At 41.2% G+C, this 17,878-nt stretch overlaps 1 non-coding gene across 1 annotated transcript; it reads left to right on the top strand.

Moving 5' to 3' along the window:
• The first annotated feature begins 237 nt into the window (after positions 1-237).
• On the top strand, positions 238-311 carry TRNAM-CAU (transfer RNA methionine (anticodon CAU)). The gene has a single exon. It is a non-coding gene; the product is annotated as a tRNA-Met (tRNA).
• Positions 312-17,878: the final 17,567 nt, after the last annotated feature.

Below are 17,878 nucleotides of genomic sequence, written 5' to 3'. Positions count from 1 at the left end.
TCATGAAGTATTGGATTTTTTCATAATTACTCACATAGCATAAAATTTTGATAAAATCGTATCTAATATAGTCGAAAAATCATATGTTGACGTTACTGCTGGTGAATTAATCGACGCCATCTATTTACAAAGAGAACAATGTGTTTGATTACTTCCTCCTAAATTGCATTGGTTTATCCTAAAGATTTCATTTCAATTGGAATTTGGTTATTCACCATGTACGAGGATCCCCGCTAAGCATCCATGGCTGAATGGTTAAAGCGCCCAACTCATAATTGGCAAATTCGTAGGTTCAATTCCTACTGGATGCACGCCAATGGGACCCTCCAATAAGTCTATTGGAATTGGCTCTGCATCAATGGAATCTCATCACCCACACATAACGAATTGGTGAAAAACATCAACAATATGGAGTACTATAAACAGACAACTGAATTTTTTGTCGTAATACATTTATGATTAGGAAAAAAAACTCATGATTTTTTCGGCAAATTTTTTAAATCGGTGAACGAAACAAATTTTGCCCAACTTTTATTATTTTTCACACTACCTCTGTCCATAAAAAAATGGTCTTGATAGTAGATGACATGTGTTTTAATGCAAAAATTTATAAATTAAAACAGATAGAAAGATAAATACTCCCTTCGTCTCATAATAAATGTCACACTTTCCTTTTTAGTTTGTAAAGATGTCATATTTCCTCTTTTGGAAAAAGTTCCTCCTCACATCAATTCATCAATTATAAAACTATATTTTCTTTTACCACTTAACACACAAAATAACATCTCCTAAAATCCCGTGCCATCTCCCAAGTGTGACATCTACTATGGGACGGAGGGAGTAGTTTTTTTGATGGACTTATAATAGAAAAACAAGACTATTTTCGTAGACATTATCGTTCAATTATAGATCGATGATGGTTTTATTTTATAAATTGCTCATTATTATACACTTTTATCACCCATGGACCACAAAGCTCTTTATGAATAGGGAAAACGAAATGCAAACATAGGATAACGAGCTTTAAAACTGGCCCCAAAAGTAGATTGTTGATGGCGATTGCTACCTCTCTATCATATCCTTCACATTATTACGATGACTTGCGCCGCGGCTGCTGCGGCGGCGCCGCCTACCTCCTGTAATAGCAACCAACCATGGTGAAATATATTCATCAAGACAATATATCATACTCTATTTTATTTGTTTTCCTCACTTATCATATTTCATTATACATATGGCACTTTCAATAATGAAAATTGATAGTCATAGAGTTCCTTCTTAAAATCATTAGGGTGAACCACATCGACAATCAGTAACCCATGAAACTTATATTGCAGTTTCTGCTCTCACTTATATCGATGAAAAATATTGTTTATTTTTCATTTTATTAGCAATAATATCGATGTACCTATTGCAACAAAGACGAGATGAAAGTAACTTTTTTTCAAGAAACAAAAGGAGATGAAGGTAATATTAACTCTATCTTTTGCTAAACCTTCATTTCATTGCATTTTGATAAAAATGGATCACCGGAGACTTGCATGAAAAGCAGAGGGAGAAATGTAGCGAAGGACAACTTGCCGGCGACCCTTTCTCCGGTAGCACGCGATACCGGCTGGCCGGCAAGTCATCCTTGGCTGCAATCCACCACTCTATACTTTATCCATGGAAGTCTCTTGGATTGGAGACGATATTGCATGAAATGTGGAAAAAATGTGGACCTATATATATTAACTCAATTTTGGTGAATAGTGGATATATATTTTGCAAGTGGAGATATATTCCCTATATATTTGTTATTCCAATTCCAAATTATGCTGATTTTTGGTCTAAATATTCTGTCGACAGAATGATGGAATTCAAGCAATTTGAAAAATAATGCAGCCAAAAATAAATGAAAAATCAAATTTATCTTTAATCAAGGGAAAGGTGTGTGGTTGTGGTGCCACTTTATTGCCACAAAGCTGGATGGCGTGGGCCCTACTTGCTATATACAGATGAATTCGGTGCCGCCATCGACGGACACAAATGGAGTGGCCAAAGAGCTTATTAAATATGGGGGTTTCGATATGTAAGATTGCATCTCAAGATTAAATATGTAATGTGTTTTGTTATGAGATTTAATTTTATAACTCAATCTTAGATCAATAATCATGAAATAATTCGACATAGCTAATCCCTTTCAATTAAAATAATTTCACAACTCAATCATAAATTATATCTCAGCACTACTACTATTTTATCTAGGAAACCGAAGACTATCATATTATATTCTCGAATAAATTTAGAAGTCTCATTTGTGTTTGATACGAATTTGAAGAAATAATTAAAGAAAGGGAGTAGAAAATTAGTGAAATATAAAACTCATTTTATAATAGTTAGTGGAATATGTGGTCTACTACCTATTATCTATACTAAAAGTGAATTGAGACTTTTATTCACGTATGGACTAAAATAATAAACCATGATTACTAATGATGGATGGATTAAAATAATAAATTGTGACTTGTAATGGCAGATGGAGGGGCTAATATTTTTTTCTTCGTCATATAAAATTAATTTCTAATTAAACACATGGTGCCAGCATGATCAGAAAATATATATTTGTCCCATGCCACAATATATAATATAGTTGTATATATCATACATTGCATGTGTGCTAATTATGAAATAATCAAGACCTTAATTTTGATAAAGACGATTCCAACGGTTGACATTGCATTGAGTAAATAGTTCAAAGATAAGACTGAAGAGGACATATTGGACATTAAAGCTAGCCTGAGATATCAACGCCCACCAAAAAGAGAGCGGGTGGCTAGGGATTATGTCGATTCAATAATTGCCGATTTTGGTTTGAAAAATCTCGGTTACGACTAGAGAAGTGAAATCGTAACCAAATTAACAGCCGATTTCCCGATTTTGATTAGGAATCGCCGAATCGGTAACTAGTAGTTCCAGTTCTAGTTCTGGTTTGAATCACTAGTTTAACTTCGGTTCCAGATCGATAGTTACTTTTTCTTTTTTCAAATGATGAACATGATATTGATGATATATGTCAAATAATATGAATTATTATAAAGTTTGTGATTTTAGGTAATGAGCAAACTTAGTAACATGTCGCAATTTTTGCATGACAGGTATACATATAGAGACAGATGCAATAATGAAGATGGGGCAAATGTGTTTCTCCTTAAATTGATATTGTCCGAAAAAATATGTACTGCCTTGAATCAGCAACCACACAGCCGCAATTATAGCAACGCATTATTTGCTTTCTATTTCCGTCATTCTCAAAATCATTTTCCTTTCTATAAAGTTGTTTGTAGCCTACTTTCCCTTTCAATCTTTGCAATGAAAATAAAATTAATTGGATAAAATATAAAAATAAGATTGAATTATAGCAAAAGCATCCTAGGTTTACTAATGAAAAATGAATACTCCTTCTCTAGCCATATATTTATTTATTTATAAAGTTGGGCAAATATCTACCAAGAAACTACAATTGTTCGACACATGCCCTTACTATAAATTGCACTTGAGAGCTAAAGTACATTGTGTGGTGGCGTCTCAATTTTGAAAAAAAAAATAGGTATTTTAATAATTAGTTGTGCATGTTAAAAATTAAAATTATACTCCAATTCTATTAAAAAATATTTGGTATATTTGAGAATCAAAATATTTGTTCCACGTTGGAAATAGATTATTTTAATAAGGATCTCATTATTTCTCTTTCTTAGATTGAAGTCCTAGCTCTGCCGCTGGTATATCATGTTGATAAGCTAACGACCGTCCGATTTGCCACATGTACGGCTTCAATTTATGTATCGAATTATAACTTAATTAATTAATTATCATGGATAAACTTCAATATATGCATCCTCAATTTCATGATCAGCTTGTAAGAATATTAATATTATGAAAATGGGACTGGAATTTGGATAGTGGGAATAGTATACACTTGTTGATAAGCTGAAAATTTTGGAAAGAGAAGTGATCATTTGGCCCTTGAGGAGGTGAGTAGCCGAATTCACTACTTTTTCCCCTAATAATTGGTGTGTGCACCTTCTCCACTTGTTATACGATCATTCAAGTTTCATTTCAACTTGACTAATTTTGAGATCGAATACTACGAATGTGTTTCTCCACTTGCTATTTGTTCATTCAAGTTTCATTTCAAGTTTTTAGACTAATTTTGAGATCGAATGCTATGTATTTGTTTGATGTGTCTTAGAGTGTGAAGTTTGAAGGTACTTTGATATCAAAGTTTGATTTTTCGAACTCACATTTTTTAGATCGAATGCGATGTATGGCCTCTTGAATGGTGTATCAGACATAGCTAGAATTTCGAGAGGAATGAGAGAATGTTTGAGGGGATAATTCACCGGTTTTTGATTGATGATAATTGTTCCTCCAATCACCCTATATAGGTGTTACAAATATATAACTCTATAAGGTATGATATCAATCTCCTCTAATTAGTATCAAATCTGTAGTCCATGTGATTGATCCTAATCAATGTAATTGATCCCTATAATATTCTATTTTATAACACTCTCCCTCAAGTTGAGTGGTGGTGGGTCTCTAAAACTCAACTTGCAAAGTGCACTTGTAAAGCTTCTTGAATTCACTGCTTTGGTGAGAATATCTGTCAATTGATCTTTTGATCGGACAAAAGGCAGTTCTACAACCCCCTTTTAAATATTCTCTTTGATGAAGTGTCTGTCAACTTCAACATGCTTGGTCCTATCATGTTGTACTGAATTTTCTAATATGCTGATAGCTGTTTTATTGTCGGAGAAGAGTTGGCCTATGTAATATTTCACGGTTGTTTCCTTACGAAAATTATAATTAAAAACTTTAGCTTGGAATCTCTGGAATCGTTAGACATCTTGAGTCAACAATTCTCTAGTGTTGTTTATTATTTTTTTCGTGATTATTGAGCATGTTATTCCCTAAAAATATCTTGCACTGACACAATAATGCAAGAATAAAATCTCATTGTGGTCAAGCTCAATGAGTATATTGTGTTATTGTGATTTTAATATCTAACTTGAAAATAAATATTGATTTTTGAAATAGGCGTATATATCTGAATTTTGCTTAAGCACAAATACATTCGGCTCGATTCAATTCTATTGCACCCTTGTATTTTACCATTTTTGCTTAAAAATATAGTTCATCTCTCTTTTTACTTGGTCCTTATTATCTTCTAAACAAACATCTCTTTTTTATCAACAAAATCACATTTTTCTATATATATAGTATAAATATAATACCAAGTTAATAAATGATGCATCTTATATATATATTGGACTTTTAATCATATGAGCAAACTTATAAGCTAGTAGTCTCTATTAACAAGAAAATGGATACAAATAAAACAGAAACTCCATGGAAAGAAAAGATATGATACAATAATGAACTCTTATATCAAATTACCTATGGATTTTCTTGAGGAGGATGAACTCTCATCAAGAAATAGCGATAATATCAAACACACACACATTGAGCATAAGTAATTCAGTTTATGCTTTAACTAAAGCTATACTCTTTCTTTTATTTTCCACTCTTATTTACTAAGTATTTTACAATAAGAGATTGGTGTCAATAGAGTATAGAGATTAGTAGAAATCATAATCACAGGATAGATAAGAGTATACTGTTGATGACCTCCACTCCAGTCTGTGGGTTGCAAGCCTGTTTTTGGAGAGGCAATGTAGTCGGAGGATATTCGACATCCATCTTTTGCTTCGACCAATCACTGTGAGCTAGAGCTCGGGCTGGAACGTGGGCCTTGTTATGTGTTACGACCTCAACAACCTCGCCTACTGCATCTGCTGCAGAGACGAGCCCAGCTGCAGAGACGAGTCCAGCTTCCTCGTCAACTGAGGAGAAGGTAGAGGAGAATGGAGGTGAGGAGAAGATATCAGGGGAAGACGTGTTAGTAGAGGAGAGTGTAGCGACCAGGACGCTGAGGCCGCGGGAGCAAATAAGGCGACCGGATCGATATCAAAACTTCGTCGCCAAGTAGGCGCCGAAGTATGGAGAGCAGTAGAATTAGGAGTTAATTAAATTAAGTATTTTGTTTTACTTGCTTATTGTTATTTTATTTTATTTTTGAACTTAATTGAGTCGAGCGTTTTATAAGCTCCGTCGGGTTTTCTTTGTTGGTTCTTTCCCGATGAATAGGACTAGGTCGAACCAACCCTAGGGTCTTAGATATATAAATAGGGCTATTCATTAATTCCGTCATTGAAGGAATGAAGAACTATTTTGCCCACCTGACTTGAGCAATACACAAATTAAACCTGATTGCTGCCGACGGAAGGAGCTTCCGCGCCAGCCTCTGTTTCTACGCCGCCGATCCCAACCTTAGGGACGCCGGTATCGTGTGTTGTTGGAGACGTTGACGGATATTTCTTCGTTGAGAGAGACTCACTCTTAACAAACTGGTGCTTTCATCCCGAACGAATGGAGATTCAAGAAGAATTCAACGGCTCCCCTGTAGTATTAACAGGGGGAAACGCTCAGGGGTTGGGTACTGGCCCTTACCGCCGCAATCAAAATACGACTCGCGGTCCCCCGCGACCACCGTCGCGTGGAGAGCGCCTCCCCGGGGAGGGTACATCTGCTGATCCGTTGACGCAGGGTTTTGATCGGATCATGACACGTTTTGATCACTTGGAGGTTAGGATGGATAACTCGGATCGGAGGGTGGAGACTTTGGCGAATCCGGTGTTTCACGAGTCGGAACCTCCGGACGATGAGTTTGATTCGGATGAAGAGGAGTACGCAACTTATCGCGACAGGATCCCTCGACGCCAACACTTAGGGATTCGCGATAGAGGAGCAGGACGGCGTGGAAGAACAGGTGCATATGCAGCCCGCGATGATTCTCGTCGAGCGGGGGAGTGGCATCATGATTACGCGCCAGAAACCAGGCTGGCGGTACATCGACAGCGTCGCACCTCTAGTTGGGATCCGCTTGAACCACGTCATAGGGGAGGTCGCGACCGTCGTCGCGCATCCTGTTGGGATCCACCACGTCACCGAGATCGTACCTTTCAGCATGATTACGATACTCGCGAGAGCGTCAAGATGCGCGCTCCCCATTTTGATGGAACGGATGCCACAAATTGGATTTCTCGGGTGGAATATTATTTCGACCATGTTCGGATGCCAGAGGAGGAGCGCCTTCACTATGCAGTTATGTTATTTGACCCTCCGGCTGCAGAATGGATTTTTAACTACCGAAACAATAATCGTTTCGTTTCGTGGCCGGAGTTTGTGGAGGATGTGCGCCACAGATTTGATCCCCAGAGCTTTCGGAACTACATAGGTCCTCTCGCCAAACTGGTTCAGACGGGCACGGTGGCCGAATATCACGATACTTTTGAGAAGTATTTGAACAGAGTGGAGGGCCTTTCCGATTATGCACTGATTCCTATTTTTATTGAAGGCCTAAAACAACCTCTGCAGGAGAAAGTGGAGTTGCAGCAACCGCAATCCCTTGCGGAGGCTATGGCATTGGCCCTTCGATTAGCCGCTAACCGAGAGCACCGCCACCAGTCCAATACAGCGTTCCAAAAACGCCAATGGTCTAGTCGCGATTCGAAGCAGCAAATTGGACAGGCTGCCAGCTCTCAGCTTGTGCCATCAGGGGGTCCCCCAATCCGCGATCGAGAACGTGCAAAGGTAGTCCCGATTCTGGTTTCGAATGCTGAAAAATCGGAGCGATCGCGGAAAGGATTGTGCTGGCATTGTCCGGAGAAATATGTCCCGGGCCATGTCTGCGCAGTGAAGCTTCTCTGTTATGTTGGAGAGGAGGACGCGGAGGACCTGGATTGTAGCTCGGAGGAGCAACAGAACGATATGGCTGTGATTACAGCTGATATCTCCCATTTACACGCATTGACTGGAAATACCCGCGCTGCTCCGTTTCAAGTTACAGGTGAAATTGGGTCTACTAAAGTAGCTGTGTTAATTGATACTGGAAGCACCCATAATTTCCTGCACCCAAGTTTCGCAGAGCGTTTACAGTTGTCATTGGCCTCAATCCGCCCTTTTCGTGTCTATGTCGGCAATGGAGCTTCTCTGGTTTGCTCACATGTGGCTCGGCGAACCAAATTAATTATGCAAGGTGCGACCTTCCTAACGGATCTGCATATTCTGGATATTCACGGACCGGATGTTATTCTAGGGATGGCGTGGTTAGAATCATTGGGGAAAATTTCGGCGGACTTTGTCGGGAAAACATTGGAGTTTCACCAAGGAGAGAAATTGGTTGTGTTGCAGGGTTCTCTCCCAGGGCCTCGGGAAATCTCCCTAAACTCACTAGCCTTGCTGGCTTCGCATTCCCCCGCCCACGAATTCTATGAAATTGTGGCATTGGATGCCGCGGACGAACAGGGGCTGCTGCTGTCTGCCGAACAGCAATTCCCAGTGGATTTACCTGTCGAATTTCGCCGGGTACTGGAGGCGAATCAGAAAGTGTTTGATCTGCCGATGGGTATGCCACCTGCCCGCGCATTCGACCACAGGATTCATTTATTGCCAAACACGAAGCCGGTAAATGTGAGACCATACCGCTATCCATATTTCCAAAAAAATGAGATAGAGCGGCAAGTAAGAGAGATGTTGGAGCAAGGCATAATCCAACGGAGCCAGAGCCCGTTTTCGTCGCCTGTCTTGTTAATTCGGAAGAAGGATGGCACGTTTCGCTTCTGCATTGATTACCGAGCTTTGAACTTGGCGACGGTACCGGATCATTTTCCTATCCCCACTGCCGATGAGTTGTTTGATGAGCTGGGAAAGGCTAAATTCTTCACCAAACTGGATTTGAGATCAAGATACCATCAGATACGGATGCACGATGCGGATATATTTAAAACAGCATTCCGTACACACAACGGCCACTTCGAGTTTTTGGTAATGCCTTTTGGCTTGACTAACGCGCCGTCAACTTTCCAGGCCGCTATGAACAACATTTTCCAACCACTACTACGGAAATGTGTTATAGTGTTCTTTGATGACATTCTAATCTACAGCCCGGACTTGGATTCACATTGTGCGCATCTATCTCAGGTTCTATCCATCCTACTTGAACATCATTTTTTTGTAAAATTGGCAAAGTGTGTATTCTGCAGTACTACGGTTGAGTATTTGGGTCATTTAATTGCAGAGGGAACCTTGAAGGCAGATCCGTCCAAAATTGAGGCCATGACGTCGTGGCCCGTACCGAAGAATGTGAAACAATTGCGCGGCTTTCTTGGTTTGACCGGATATTACCGGCGTTTTGTGGCCAATTACGCACTTATCGCAGCGCCCCTGACGGACCTTCTTAAAAAGGATTCATTTGTATGGTCAGCTGCGACAACTGATGCTTTTGACGCTCTTAAGAAGACTATGACATCAACTCCAGTGTTGAGATTGCCAGATTTCAACAAGCCCTTTTGCTTGGAAACCGACGCTTCAGATGTAGGAATCGGTGCGGTGCTACTCCAAGAAGGTCATCCTATTGCCTTCTTTAGCCGCAAATTGGGTCCTCGCCGCAGAGCTGCTTCAACCTACCACAAAGAACTCTTTGCTATAGTGGAAGCCGTTCAAAAGTGGCGCCAATATCTTTTGGGGAGGGAGTTTATAATTCGCAGCGATCAGAAGAGTTTGAAGGAGCTGCTTCAACAGGTGGTTCAAACACCGGATCAACAACTATATGTGCGAAAACTTATGGGTTACAAATTCCGTATAGAGTACAAGAAGGGCATTTCGAATAAAGCGGCGGATGCACTATCGCGCCGTGAGGAGGGGGATCCACTGCCCGAGGAACCAGCAGGGCAGAAGCTCTGCCAGCTGACCCGGCAGATTCGCGGGACTTGGCGGACCCGGAGGGGATCGCTGCAGCTTTTACTATTGCTGCCCAGCCGGTCCCGAAACTGTTGGAGGTGCTACGTTCCGAGACGGCGTCGCGCTCGGACTTGCGAGACTTAGTCGCACAGATCAAATCCGGCGCTGCACCTGCTCATTTGACCTTTATGGACGGCCTGATATACTTCAATCGACGAATATTGGTCAGCTCCTCATCTTCCATGAAGCGGTTATTGTTGGAAGAACACCACTGTACTCCGATGGCAGGACATCCGGGACACGAAAGGACTTTCCGGTTGCTCGCAGCAGGTTTTTATTGGCCTAATATGCGGAAGGATGTTCGAGCTTTCGTCGATGCTTGTGTCATTTGTCAAGCAACTAAATACTCTACCCAGAAACCTGCAGGCTTGCTGCAACCATTACCCGTTCCCTCTCAAGTTTGGGACGATGTATCAATGGACTTCGTGACGGGGCTTCCACAGTCGCGCGGATATACTACAATAATGGTCGTGGTGGATAGGCTGTCGAAATATGCACACTTTGCTGCTCTACCCACCCGTTTTGACGCCTTGAGGGTGGCTCATCTGTTTGTCAACACAGTGGTCCGCCATCATGGTTTTCCCAAAACCTTGGTGTCGGATCGTGATTCTGTTTTTCTGAACGCAGTCTGGGAGGAGATATTACGCCTTAGTGGTACCAAATTGAATTTCACGACTGCCTATCACCCGCAGTCGGATGGCCAAACAGAAATTCGAAATAAGGGTCTGGAACAGTACCTCCGCGCCTTCACAGCTGATCGCCCATCAACGTGGTCGAATTTTTTACCGTGGGCGGAGCTGTCGCTCAATTGTTTTCATCACGCTGCCTTGGGCACTTCTCCTTTTCGGGCCCTGTACGGCCGCGAGCCACCTCTCCTGGTGGCAGCTGCACCGTCAGCCAAGACACCTCCTAATGTGGCGGAATTAATCACCCAACGGGGGGAACTGTTGATCGAGTTGCGTGAAAATTTGAAGAGGGCCCAACAACGCATGAGTGCATCAGCCAACAAGCATAGACGTCACATTGAATTTGAGGTGGGTGACTTCGTGTGGCTGAAATTGCAACCGTATCGCCAACACTCCGTCGCAAAGCCGATTTCAGCTAAGCTGGCAAAGCGCTTCTATGGGCCGTTCGAGATTTTGCAGCGTATAGGTCCGGTAGCTTACAAGTTGCAGCTGCCGGAGGGGAGCCGAATACACAATGTCTTCCATGTGAGCCTTTTGCGCGCCTTCGTAAAGGGAGACAACGTGGTGCCGTTGCCGGAAAAATTCAAAGGGGACAGACCAATAGTACATCCGGTAGCAATTTTGGATTCTCAGGTTATGTGGTATGATGGGGCGGCAGTTGAACATGTGTTGGTACGGTGGTCCGACGGGTCGGAATCTCCATCTTGGGAGCCATTATCAGAAATCAGGAAACGTTTCCCTACAATTCCCCTTGAGGGCAAGGAGGTTTCTAAGGGAGGGGGAGTTGTTACGACCTCAACAACCTCGGCTACTGCATCTGCTGCAGAGACGAGCCCAGCTGCAGAGACGAGTCCAGCTTCCTCGTCAACTGAGGAGAAGGTAGAGGAGAATGGAGGTGAGGAGAAGATATCAGGGGAAGACGTGTTAGTAGAGGAGAGTGTAGCGACCAGGACGCTGAGGCCGCGGGAGCAAATAAGGCGACCGGATCGATATCAAAACTTCGTCGCCAAGTAGGCGCCGAAGTATGGAGAGCAGTAGAATTAGGAGTTAATTAAATTAAGTATTTTGTTTTACTTGCTTATTGTTATTTTATTTTATTTTTGAACTTAATTGAGTCGAGCGTTTTATAAGCTCCGTCGGGTTTTCTTTGTTGGTTCTTTCCCGATGAATAGGACTAGGTCGAACCAACCCTAGGGTCTTAGATATATAAATAGGGCTATTCATTAATTCCGTCATTGAAGGAATGAAGAACTATTTTGCCCACTGACTTGAGCAATACACAAATTAAACCTGATTGCTGCCGACGGAAGGAGCTTCCGCGCCAGCCTCTGTTTCTACGCCGCCGATCCCAACCTCAGGGACGCCGGTATCGTGTGTTGTTGGAGACGTTGACGGATATTTCTTCGTTGAGAGAGACTCACTCTTAACATTATGCTTGCTCTGATGCACTTGCTTCTTTGCTGGAGTTGGCACGGCTGTGATGGTTGGTTGCTCGTTAACCGCTGTATCCCTTGAGCGCCTATCAATCTGCCACTGATGCGAGCCGGTCGAGGAGTCCATGACCACTCCCAGTTTAACCTATCAATGATTTTTTTGTAAGATAAATCAAAACATTGTAAAGGTAGAAAGTAGAACATTTTGTAAAATGAAGAATAGATGAAAAGCAAAGCAAGCACTCAAAAGCCATTTCACAACTCAAGTACATGTCATTTGTAAGACCTTCCAACTGCAGATAAATCATCAAACTTAAACAAATATACATGTAAATAAGAAAAAAATATTGATTTTTAGTTGAAGCCTGTAATTGAACAACTTACTTCATCTAGAATAATGTTTGATGCCTTGAAATCTCTATAGATAACTGGTACTTGAACTGCGTGTATGCCACGAGTTGTTCCAATCATCGTGGATCTGCTGTTTGTATGGATCAGTTTCCTGTGGTCAGATAAGCGCGTCTTCATCCAAACAACCAAGTTTTGTTGTTCACCGCCACGTCTCTGGTCAATTGCTTGCAAACCTGTTAGCACTTCTAGTAACAACACGCCAAATCCATATACATCGCTCTTCACGTTTACATGACCTGATAAAAACTTCTCGTCAGTATGATTTTGTTTACAGTTGAAGAATTTTATAGGATTGCTATACTTACCTGTCATGATATATTCTGGTGCCATGCATCCAAATGTTCCCATAATCCGTGCTGACACAGGGGTTTTATCAGCGAATGGACCCGTTGTTGCAAGGCCAAAATCTGATATCTTGGCATTGTACGAATGAGAATAAGAAGCAGAGAAAAGTATAGAACGTCGTTTCAGCCATAAAATCAGTTCAAGAAAAAAAAAACGATACAACATGCAAGTCAAGCTTACTTTGTCCAGCAGTATGTTTGAAGATTTGAAGTCCCTGTCTATAACTTTTATGTCTGAACTGTGTAAGTTTTGAAGCCCACGAGATGCTCCGATCAACATTTTCATCGATGAATGTCCCAGCAGTGGGTGACCATAACCTAACCAAGCGAATTCAAGAAATTAGCTACCTATGTCTACTAGCAAGGGCACTACAATTCATAAGTTTAAAGCCGGTATCCTCATAGAAAGATAATCTCTTACTTTTAAAAGGATGGTTTTCGAAGCTTCCTTTTTTCTTGAATTCATACACAAGAAGCAGATCGTTATCATCCCATCTGTATCCAAATAACTTCAACAGATCCAAATGAGAAAGCCGTCCGAAGAGTAGCTGCTGAGTCTCATGGCAGTGGCCCAACTGTTTCACCACTCTTCCAAAGAAGTTCACTTCTGACTGCGAAATAAGACACACAACATTCGCTCTCAGTTTCATACATATATTCTCAAGCTAAGCTAAGCATAGAAGTGAAAACAATTCTAGTGTTGGTACCTGCCATTCACGAAAGCATTGGTCACTTTCACAATTCATAAACCTCTTGTAAACGCTGCCAAAACCACCTTCTCCCAGCACTAAATCACTTCTAAAATTCCTGATGGCTCTCTTCATGGCATAGACCACCAGCTCTGCATCTGTGGGGTAGAACTCGAACCCTGGAGGCAACTGCTGCTGCTGGTGTGAGTCGGTCTAGGAGTCCATGAGAACTTCCAAATCAACCTCCTCAGTATTGCCAAAATCTATTTTATCATAATCAACATCTTCAACTTCAGTCCGTGGCTCTCTACCTGCTCTTCCACACGAGTCCAGGAGTTCCAGATGAAAAGCACCAGTTTGTTAAGATAACGATTCTCTTAACGAAGAAATCCTGTCACTGAACCAACAGCACACGAGTCCGGCGTCCCTAAGCTTGGGATCGGCGGCTGAAACAAAACGAGGAGGTGGCTGGCGCGGAAGAGAATTCCGTCGGCAGCGTGCAGAGTTTTGTTGTTTGCGTGTTGCACAAGTATGTGGGCAAATATTACTTCATTAATTGATTGACGGAATTAATGAAAGCCCTATTTATTACCTCTAAGGACCCTAGGGTTGGTTCGACCTAAACCTACATCGGGAAAGAACCAACAAAGAAAACCCGATGGAGCTTATAAAACGCTCAATAAAATAAGTTCGTAAATGCCAAAAAAAATGTCCAAAAATACTTAACAAAATAACATAATAAAATAAAATAAACTAAAGAGCTGTTCCACGCCTTTATTTGGAGCTGTAACCACGAAGGCGCTCAGGCTGCTTTAGACTCTCCCGAGGTCGGAGCTGCCTTCTCGTCGGAGCCGTCTCCATCGCTGCCTTGCTCAACTCTTCCTTCTGCTGCTCCGCTGCTTCTCCCGTGGACTCGGTTGACACCACTGTATCTACATGGCTGTCATCAAGAACCTCCGCCGGAGAATCGGGCGTTGGTGCGTTCGTAACAACTCCCCCCTCCTTAGAAACCTCCTTGCCCTCAAGGGGGATGTCAGGGAAACGTTTTTGCACCTCCGAACGAGGTTCCCAAGACGGGGACTCCGACCCATCGGACCATCTCACCAAGACATGCTCCACTGCCTCGCCGTTACACCACATTACCTTAGAATCCAAAATTGCCACTGGGTGCGCTATCGGGCGATCTCCAACGAACCTCTCCGGCAGTGCCACGGAATGATCGCCGGCAACAAAAGCACGCAAGAGGCTGATGTGAAACACATTGTGAACACGGCTCCTGTAACGACCCGCCCATCTAGGGTATAATAAATGCGGCGATCGTTATCTAAACAGACTTAAATGCATCAAAGATCATAGGCTAGGGTTTCCATTTGAAAAGAGATTTTCACCAAAGCATTTAATGAACAATTTAATAGGAAAAGAAATAATGCTTTAGCAAAGAAATCCAATAAAAGGCTATCACCATAAATGCTCCAAAGTAGCAAAGGTTCCAAAATATTTCCAAATGTTCTATACCCAAAATATACCCACGAAATAACAGTATTTATCCCAACAAAAGATCATAAGTTTTCATAAAAATAGCATAGCGGAAGCGACCAAGAAAGAAGTGAGGCTATGTATGAGGACACAACGACACCTTAAGTACCAACAGATCATCTTATTATTCTCTACTCAACACCGCCGCCCGCTCGTCACCACTCAACCCGCACATAAGGAAAACACATGCAGGGCTGAGTACGATAAACATACTCAATGGGCTCATGCCGAAAACAGTTTTATCACAAGTATAGTCATCATGCCATTTTCAAGTGTCCATCGGGGTTTTAACTTTAGAAAGACCCGAGGCACCAAAATATCTTCTTTCTCAAATATCACGGTCGCGCAACCATTTTTCTCATAAACGTTTACCATATCCTCGTTCTACATGACAAGGACTGCGGCCGCAATCCAGGTCACTAGACCGGCCAACCCGTACGCTGACTCTCGGTCTAACATTGGTGTACACTAACCCAAGTAGAGTTTGCGGCTCTACAAGGATCCGAATTCGATTATAACAATAGTGGCATAGCCACGAGGGATAGGCACGACAAAACAAATCAAGGCATGATAACACATCTTTCATTCTCATCAATATCATTTTAGGACAATGTCCTTATTTTAAAAGAAAGCCCACCTCGTAGGTTTAGCTCGATAGAATTCTCTTCTCCTCGTTTATCACGCTGAGAGCGCGAAGTATCACCTTTAAATTAGGCGTATCACAAATCAGTTTCAATCATGGATTTCAATATTATGCATGATCTCACGTTTCCCTTTTTCCCATCGATTATTTTCAAAATCATCAATATCAAAATCAAAGTATGATTAACATACCATTTTTATTTAAATACTCATTCCAAAATCACCAATAATTCGTATCACGCATGAGTGTTCCACACACATAACACACGCACACGAACACAACAATTGTGCACGCCGATCGAGGCGTGCACACACACACACTCTCGGCCACACACACACACACACATCCATGCATCGCAAAAATTCACCGATTAAACCCCTTTCACTCGTTCTAGATGCATGTGGATTCAAGAACACCGATTAATCGGTAGAAGAAGAGGAGATCAAAATTTAAAGTACCTTTTCCAAAAGAACGAACGGTAGAAACAAGGAATTAGTCTTGATTCTTCAATAATCTCTTGAATTTCACTTGAATTCTTCTCAATTGATGAAGAAATCTTGAAGAAACTTGAAGAAAACTTGGAGAAATTGGGAGAGAAGTTTTCGAAAATATTGGGGAGAGTGGGCGCCGGTTTTGTGATCTCTAGGGTTAGGGTTTCTCTCCTATTTATAGAGTCACCAATAATAATATCCAAATAATTAAATAAATAAAGATTTGGAAGATTTGGTAGAGAATATGGGGGAGTGGCGTTAAGTTTGTTGAGAAGTGGGAGGATTTTCGAAAATTAGGCTTAAATAAATAGCCTATGATTTAATTTGAATATTTCACGGAGCAGAATAATATATCACGGAGCAAGAATAAATAAAATACTCCTCAATAATAGCCAAAAGTGGCGTGTATTTCCTCTTCCCACAAGGAATAAATTCAAATCCTAATTTAATTAGGATATGACAATATCTTCTTAGATTTGGCAAGATATGCTAGGATATTTTAGCATATTTATATTTATTCATGGAATAGAATAAATAAGGGATCAAATAAATAAAATAATTCTCTCTTTTCCAAATTATGAGATTTTCGAAAATCTCATGGAAATAAATCAAGGTGGAGTTCGAAAATTCCATGTAGGAATTATAGAGTATTTGGACTTTGGATTTAATTTGGATAATTATCCCAAACAAATAATTAAATCCAAGAATAATATTATTTCTTCTCCAATAAAGATAGTGGCCGAAAATTCCACATGATTTAAATAAATGCTCCTATTATTTTTCTCACTCATCCCTTAGCAAAGTGAATAATAATTTCCCCACAATTATATTTCTCCGCATCAAAATATTCACATATTCCAAATCAATCATCTCTTCACTTTCACTTCATTTTCTCATCGTATTGACCTTTCAACGGCCACATCATTTTTCCACATTTTGACTATTCAATAGCCACGTCAACATTTCAACAAGTTGACTATTCAACTCAAACTCCATTCTCATACGCAATTAGGTCACAAAGACACTTATGCAATTAATCACTCCTCAAATAATTCACATATCATAGCATTTAAGGCATTTAATGCAAAAATTTTAAATAACCCGAAAATTAGGGTTTGAAAAAGTGGGGCGTTACATTCCACCACCCTTAAAAGAAATTTCGTCCCGAAATTTTGGTACCTCATGGAAACAGTTCCGGGTACAGTTCCTTCATCTTGTCCTCAAGCTCCCATGTGGCTTCTTCATAATCGTGGTTCCTCCATAGCACTTTCACACTAGTAATAGATTTATTTCTCAAATTCTGAACCTTTCGGTCCAAGATCATTTGGGGTCTCTCATCATAGCACAAGTCGGAATTCAACGCGACTTCTTCGTAGTGAATCACATGCTTTGGATCAAACACATACTTTCGCAACTGCGATACGTGAAAGACGTTGTGCACGTTTGCAAGACTTGGCGGTAACGCCAAACGATAGGCTACGGGTCCTATTCCTTCTAGAATCTCGTAAGGCCCGATAAAACGTGGCTTCAACTTTCTTTTAACACCAAAACGTGTTATCCCTTTCGACGGGGACACTTTCAGGAAAACCTTATCACCGGTTTGGAATTGTAGGTCGGTTCGTCGGACGTCAGCGTATGACTTTTGTCTGTCCTGAGCTTCCTTTATTCTAGCATGAATTTGTCGTACGACTTCGATCATTTCCTCGACTGCATCGGGTCCTAGCACCCGTCGCTCGCCAACT

Source organism: Salvia hispanica, chromosome 3, assembly GCF_029641045.1.
Source record: "Salvia hispanica isolate PSC_SH4W2 chromosome 3, Shi_PSC_v1, whole genome shotgun sequence".
Lineage (NCBI taxonomy): Eukaryota > Viridiplantae > Streptophyta > Magnoliopsida > Lamiales > Lamiaceae > Salvia > Salvia hispanica.
Note: the sequence above shows the minus strand (reverse complement) of the source record. Positions and strands in the feature narration are given on the sequence as shown.